Here is an 8,460-nt window from a genome sequence, read left to right on the forward strand (position 1 = left end):
CTGATATCTTCATTTTGTCTGATGTATTGAGCTAATGGTTCCAGATATAGTGCGAAGAGTAGTGGTGGCCATGCACAACCCTGTCTCGTACCCCTTTCTAGGGTAAGACTATTTGATAAACATCCATTGACTTTAATCCTAGCAGCAGGATTGTCATATAGTGTCTGTATAGTTTTAATAATTGTTTCTTGGAAACCAAATCTATGTAAAACTCTGCAGAGAAAATTCCAATTAACCGAATCAAATGCTTTTTCAGCGTCCATGTTTACCACTATTGCTTCGATTTTATTTTTTTGTATATGATCCATAATGTGAAGTGTCCTTCGTATACTGTCTTGTGTCTGGCGTTGTCGTATAAAACCAGTCTGATCATTACCTATCAGTATGGGTAGAAACTCCACTAATCGTTTGGCCACGATGGAGGTAAGTAACCTATAATCTACATTAAGAACGGATATTGTTTTAAATGACCGCATTCCATTTTATCCTTGCCTTCTTTCGGTATAGCTGAGATTATCGCTTCCTTCCAACTGGGTGGCATTTGTGCCTTTTTTAGAGCCCAGTGTGGGGAGTAAAACAGGAATTAACTCATTTTTAAATTCTTTGTACAACTCTGCCGTATACCCATCTGATCCTGGTGACTTGCTTAATTTAAGCCGACTAATTGAAGATTTTTAATCAACTTCAGTTATGTCATCAGTTATTTTGTTCTTCGCTTAAAGTGGGTAACTCTAGAGAATTCAAGAAGGTGTCAATTTGGGTTATGCTGACTCAACTGTAACACATAAACACCAGAAACACAACAATACATTATAACTATCATTACTAAATCTCAGGGAACACGCACACATACCAAAAAAAAAAACAGTAAGGAAGGCTGAGAACTCCATCGGCGACCCGGGTCTGTGACAGAACCCGCCCCCCTGTGACCGGCACCTGACGGCCGACCGCGATCCAGAATGTACAACGGAATTCTGAAGTGAAGCCAAGATCCGAAATTTCCCTGGTTCCTCCGGACCTTATCCGTCACAAACTACAAAGTATTGTAGGTGTCCCTTTAATTTCATGAATTAAACAGTCTATGGATTGTGTAAACTGTCTCACCGTCTGAGCTCCTAGGTGGAGTGTGTGGCTTGGGATTCCGGGTCAAATTAATTGCTTCAATTTGGATGCAAGAAAGGTGGGATGAAATCTCGTAGAACTGGGAAGTTGTAATCCGTATGCTAACGGGTTAATTTTCCTAATGTATTTAAGGAGACTGATTAAGCGAACTGTTAGTTTACGTGATTCTAGTTTGAGTGGGAGATAATTATCTCAAAGCCAGATCCACTGACCAGAGCTGGGAGGTGAATTGAGCACCTCTATAAGTGGGAAACCGTGTCTACGGAAACACTGGCGCATGAGATGCTCTGCGGTTTGTCCGGCTGATGGTAGATTGTTTAGAGCAATGAATCAGCAAGCCTTGGAAAACCTATGGAGCACAAGTGAAATAGTGGAAAGGGAAGTGACGGAGTCAGACTGGTAATTAAATCTTCAGAAAGGTTAGACCGGAGTCGTGAAGGACAGGGTAGAGGAATGGGGGCTGCTCCGCATGACAATCCTGCGACCAGCAATATCAACCGACGTTGACTGGATGAGCAAAAGCCCGGGTTACCAAGGGGATAAGAGTGATGATCATTTAAATCAGAGTGAGAACAAAGGTGAGCAAGGAAAAGGGTCAGATTGTGAGGGTGAGAATCCCTGTCCGCCACGGAGTTAACCCAGTGAACTGTACGCAAGGATGTCATCCGCTCCGTATTCTTTTCGCGGACAATTATAGGATTCATCTCGAAAACTCGGCTCCCTGTCTCTGCATTGCCTTTAAAGTCTCCTGGTGAACCTATCTCCATGACAGTATCGGGCTAGCGCCCTCCAATTCACAAGCAGTTATTCTTTGTAAAACACATCGGGACGTTCAAGTCACCGTCAACGCCCGTCCCGCATTCATCAGGCCCAGAAAGCAACAGATTTTGAAGGGTCCTCAAAGAGGAAGATAAATCCCGGTGAAACACAGAAAATTAGATAGAACATTGGCGCTGATACAGGGTTTCGATTCGAAACGTCGACAATTACTTTAACCTACAGATCATGCTCAATCTGAGTCCCCCTTGAGGTTGTATGCTGCCATGGAAATCTTGACCTTGACCGAGGTATTGCGTCCGATAACAGGCATAGTATCTCAGGAAATAGAAGGAAGTTACCGGACTGTAACTTCCGTGGATTCCTGGGAAATGGAGTTCACTTAGTGCAGAGTCAGTCCATGACAGATCATACAAACAGAACAAGAGGCATTAGAACGGGTGTAAATCAGATGACGGACCGGAGAGCTGCTGAGTACATGGGAATGTGTGAAGTCAGTGGGAGCTGCTGGAAGAAATATCGTGTTCATTGGAAGGTGGAAGGTTTACGGTATCGTGGATAACCTATGGGGAAGTGGGCATCCAGTTGAGTTTGGTGGCGAGGTGTAGAGTCATTGGGAAAAGTCGGTATGAGTGGGGTTAGTGGGCACTAGTGGGGCCAATGGGATCTGTTGGGGCTGTGGTCCAGTGTGGGGGTATGGTTTCAATGGAACTATGGCGAATGTGCTGTGTTGGAGGAAGCTGTTGGAGAGGAGGATTCAGAAGGGAACATTTTGTCGAAGATTGGGTCAGTAGGAAATATATTTGGAGGTGTGCGGTTCGTAGAGGGGCTGGTGGAATATCGATCAATGGAGTGGCCGATGTGTAATTGCCCAATCAGGTGTTAATGTGACGGCGTAACTGTTGGAATATTGGGGTTAGAGGGAAAATCTGATGGGAAGGAATAAAGCCATTGTCATACGTCGATCATGAAGAAGTGGGTTTTGAAGGTATTTTAAAGGAGGCGGTGTGATAATTGGGCTTGTTTAAAACTTTTGGTGTCCGAAAGCTCAATGGCAAGGACCCGTGGTAATGGAATGGACACATTGCGTTTTGCTCGACAAGGTTGCGTCTCAGTGGGAAGAGATCTTGCAGTGACGTGTGGTCATTGGGAGCTGGTGGAGAATGGGTGTGTTCAGTGTGAGAGCGTGGGTCAGTGATGGAGGCTTGTGGAAATTTCTGGATCAGTGGGTACTGGTAGCGTGCAAGGCGTTGGGGGATTGGAAGAGGCTTGTGGAGGAGATGTGTTGTCCGTATTGTTAGCTGATGCCGAGGTCTATGTGTCTAGTTGGAAACCAGGCTTACTTCCCTCACAGGAAAATAGCCACTCACAGGAGACCTTGCCCACGCCCAGGATTACGGCTGCACAGGTGGAAGGTCAACTGAGGAAGATCTGTACCAGCAAGGCGGCGGGACCGGATGGAGTTTCCCCACGATTACTGAGGGCCTGTGCGACTGAGCTGGGAGAACCACTACAGCGCATCTTCAACATGAGCCTGGAGCAGAGAAGAGTACCCAGACAGTGGAAAACATCCTGTATTGTCCCGGTACCGAAGAAACCACAACCAAAGGAGTTGAATGACTTCAGACCTGTTGCCTTGACGTCGCACGTGATGAAGACCATGGAGCGGCTGATAATACAGAATCTGAGGCCACAAACCAGGCACGCCCGGGATCCTCTTCAGTTTGCGTATAAGGAGAAGGTGGGAGTGGAGGATGCTATCACGTATTTGCTGCACAAATCTCTCTCTCACCTAGATGGGGTCAGTGGTGCTGTGAGGATTACATTCCTGGACTTCTCTAGTGCCTTTAACACCATCCAGCCCAAGATCTTAAGGCACAAACTAACGGAGATGGGAGTAGACTCTCACATGGTGGATTGGATAGTGGACTACTTGACAGATAGACCTCAGTATGTGCGGTTGGGAGACTGTAGGTCTGACACGGTGGTCAGCAGCACAGGCGCGCCGCAGGGGACCGTGCCTCTCCGGTCCTGTTCACCCTGTACACATCAGACTTCCAATATAACTCGGAGTCTTGCCATGTGCAGAAGTTCGCTGACGACACGGCCATAGTGGGGTGTGTCAGGAATGGACAGGAGGAGGAGTATAGGAAACTGATACAGGACTTTGTGATATGGTGCAACTCAAACTACCTGCGTCTCAATATCACCAAGACCAAGGAGATGGTGGTGGACTTTAGGAGATCTAGGCCTCATATGGAGCCAGTGATCATTAATGGAGAATGTGTGGAGCAGGTTAAGACCTACAAGTATCTGGGAGTAAAGTTAGACGAGAAGCTAGACTGGACTGCCAACACAGATGCCTTGTGCAGGAAGGCACAGAGTCGACTGTACTTCCTTAGAAGGTTGGCGTCATTCAATGTTTGTAGTGAGATGCTGAAGATGTTCTATAGGTCAGTTGTGGAGAGCGCCCTCTTCTTTGTGGTGGCGTGTTGGGGAGGCAGCATTAAGAAGAGGGACGCCTCACGTCTTAATAAGCTGGTAAGGAAGGCGGGCTCTGTCGTGGGCAAAGTACTGGAGAGTATAACATCGGTAGCTGAGCGGAGGGCGCTGAGTAGGCTACGGTCAATTATGGAAAACCCTGAACATCCTCTACATAGCACCATCCAGAGACAGAGAAGCAGTTTCAGCGACAGGTTGCTATCGATGCAATGCTCCTCAGACAGGATGAAGAGGTCAATACTCCCCAATGCCATTAGGCTTTACAATTCAACCGCCAGGAGTAAGATATGTTAAAGTGCCGGGGTTGATTGTATTTAATGTATTTAAGTAAACTACTTAAGAACTTTTGAAAAGCTATTATTAATGCTTTTTGAGAGAGTGATTTAGATGCATATCATATTTTTACTGAGTTAAGTATTGTATGTAATTAGTTTTGCTACAACAAGTGTATGGGACATTGGAAAAAATGTTGAATTTCCCCATGGGGATGAATAAAGTATCTATCTATCTATCTATCTATCTATCTATCTATCTATCTATCTATCTATCTATCTATCTATCTATCTATCTATCTATCTATCTATCTATCTATCTATCTATCTATCTATCTATCTATCTATCTACCGTCAGTGCAAGAATATGGTGCAAGAGGCGTGATTTCTTATGGCGATTCATAATGAAACACTGCTTAATCCTCAGTGTTCAATTTTAAATGCAATTTTTCCAGTTACTCTATTACTCGTCCTGCATCACCTGGTTATTCAACTCCAGACTTACTCAGCTCTTTATTAATGTTAAGAACAACAATGTTCTGCTGCAACTGATCTCTGAGGAAATCCATTGTAACTCTTCCACCAGTCCAGGAAAAGGGAAACATAATAGTGTTCTGTTTTGTTTCTGTACAGAAACAGTTTCTATTACTCCAAGATATTTAATCGTTCTGACACCCAATTATCTTGCATCATTTTATATACCTTTTGGAAATCAGGACCTATCCCACTTGCCTATTCATCCACTGTATCATTGTAGGATTCTATCCCGTTTTGTTTTTATTTTTGGAAGCGATTTCACTTTAGAAATGCAAATTGTCGATGTGACGACGATAGACTCCATTTGCGGCATTTCATTCCTCTGTTTGGAATGCTGTTTCGACTCGAGACGCGTTATTTGTATTTACCCGAGACTGACCGTTCACAGTGCGATCGGAAACAGTCCATTGTTCCTGCACTTCATTCCCTGACAGATCCCTCACGTCTTCCATCTTTCTAGGATCATCTAATCCCTACCTCTCCAAACTTCTCATATAGATGATAGTCAAGTGATTTTAGCAATTGTATTGGAAAATTTTGTCTAATTGGCAAGAAAAGAAAGTTTAACATGAGTAGTAAAACTTAATACTGTGATATACCTTACTAAGGCAAAATTGACAGGTTTCCGTTAGTTCCGCTGAAGATAATATGAAATACCCCAAAAATCATTCATCTTCATAACAATGAATGACTCATGACTACCGCCTTCCGGAATAGTTGGAGTCTCGCTTGTCCCACTCGTCCAATGTGGTCACGGGTGACAGGCTCATTCTCGTGCGTCCAGTTCATTTCCTTCAGCAGACCGGCAACAGCTACAATCGTAGAATAAGTGGATCAGCTGCAGAACTTCCTGCTGAATCTTTGAGACTGTGGAATAGAAACATTTATAAATCCATGTTGACCGTCCTATTTACGGATCATGGTGGAAATGTGTTTTTATTCCGTTATGGTGTTAATATGCTTGAGTATCGGGGAATCTGTTCATAACTCAACAGCGTTTCCGGCAATTTGAATTAAACTAAGTAAACCAATAGAATAACCCCCCCCCCCAACACACACACACACACACACACACACACACACACACACACAGAGTTGGGAAAGTTAGTTCCACATGGACATGTGGCTGTATATATCAGTTGGGTCACTAGGGAGGTTCAGCTGTGTAAACCGGCCTGTTCCAGACCATAAAAAACGTAAAGACATTCAGTGTCTACTGATAAGTACAAACAATTTACTCAGTGCATTTGTAATTAGGCTCTGTGATCGTTGCCGACCCGCTCAGCGATACCGCACCCCGGGACGGGAGATATGGATCAATGGCATTGAAATGCAAGGAGCCGGAAAAGTAAATGCAGGACAGCAAATAACTCGGGACAATCTGAGTTTAATTGATTTCATCTGTTTTCAATACCGGATTAGAGGTCAGATCGCCATTGCCTAAATGATTATGATGCATTTCTATCAGTTTTAATCGCGGTAAACAATCTAATGTATTGGGTTTTCCTTTGTTGGAATCACAATGATACTCGCTATTTCCAAATACTATTCCCGCGGGTAAACTCTAAGAGAGGGTCTGCATTACCTCCGACAGATCTTTTGATAAAATCACCCGCCTGAAGGAATGAAATGCGACTCGGCCGAAACTCTCCATGTAACTCAGGCCATAGAGTCCCTGCAGCATCTTTATAAATACTGTCTGCATTCCTTTCACCGTACGTCTGCTTTTCCTATATCAGGGCGTCCAAAACTGAACAAACCTGCAAGCGCGGTGTCTCCAATGTAACCAACGTGTCGGAGATTTATCCAATGCCGGCATTAACAAGGGAAGCGCCAGAGATTCTTTGGAAGATGTCCCAGGACAGCCCTAGTTATGTTTTTGATTGCAAGCTCATATTCTGTAACCACGATCCTGCAGGCCAGTAACGTTCCCTCTATCCTTTGTCACTGCTGCGCGGACAAGCCATTGCTCTGAGCAGAAATTTCTAACATGGTCTGAAAACTGCGCGGCATTTTATGCTCATCAAACCAAGACCAGCCACAAGTCACACACACACGTAAAGATGGCAGGCAGTCACAAGTGACTATGGCAAAAGTAAAATGCTTTCATTAGACCGCATCGGCAATCAGCATGATTTATTAACAATGAGCCACCGACATCCAATCTGTTTATTGTTAGAGTAATTATTGCAGGATATTTCATAATTTTAATAGCAAATATTACAAACATATGTTGGCATAATTTCTAAACTATATTAACATTCCATACAAGACCAGCTGCACGACAACAAAGGCTATGTTCACGGCAGCATTTCAGTTATTGAGCGGCCGCGCACCATCTCATCTTAGAAGGAACAGTGCTGACACCAGGGAACACAAATAGGACTTTGATTATGAGAAGTAATCGGGATTTGTCAAATAATGGAAATTACGGTATCAGTTAGTTCAACTGAGGCGGGAGAAATGCAAGGGGAAAAGCTGTGTTACCTTTACAGAAAAAAGCGAAAAAGATTTCTGGTGAAAGTTGGTGAAGTTGCAATTCGGCGCTGATCGTTGGACGCGCCTTGCGTAAGGGTTTGAGGAGCGACCAGAGTTTCTGGGCCACAGTGGCGCGTCATTGATCACGTGATGTGAGACCGAATCCTCCCGCACAGCTGCACCATTTTAATTCCTATCATTAGACTAGTCTCTTTCTACTTTCTCTAAACAAAAGCCGTCCTCGGTGACGAAATACATGAAACTACCAAATGATTATAAAACCTCACTTGTTTCACCAATGCCCTTTTGGGATGGGGAATAATCGCCCTTCCTACAAGAAAGGGGAACAAACTTCACAAGTTGAAATCGAAGATATTGGCTGTGATTTAAAACCGTAATCGTTCGCTCAAGAGAAAGAATTCGAATAAATGAGGCCCGCTACTGACAGGAAGTTTTGATAGACATGGATTGTCTGTGTCGTGTCTGTACAATTCGATGTCTCACGTCACAAATGAGAAGACTACAGGCAGTTCCAGTGACAAGTGTGCATGACCCAGGTTAAGATATGAACAGGGCAGGAGACTGAGAGGAACGACACGGCATTTTAGGGACTGACAGGGACACGAGGTGATGATCTGAAAAGGGGTGCTGACAGATCCGGTGATTAGTGAACAGCTCTGGCTCTGCCGGTTGTTCCAAGGAACCGGGGCGTTTTCGAACAAACCCGTTTGAAACCGACCCACCTACACAGCGATTCTGACATGGAACGTAA

This window comes from Hemitrygon akajei, unplaced genomic scaffold (assembly GCF_048418815.1).
Source record: "Hemitrygon akajei unplaced genomic scaffold, sHemAka1.3 Scf000113, whole genome shotgun sequence".
Taxonomy (NCBI): Eukaryota; Metazoa; Chordata; class Chondrichthyes; order Myliobatiformes; family Dasyatidae; genus Hemitrygon; species Hemitrygon akajei.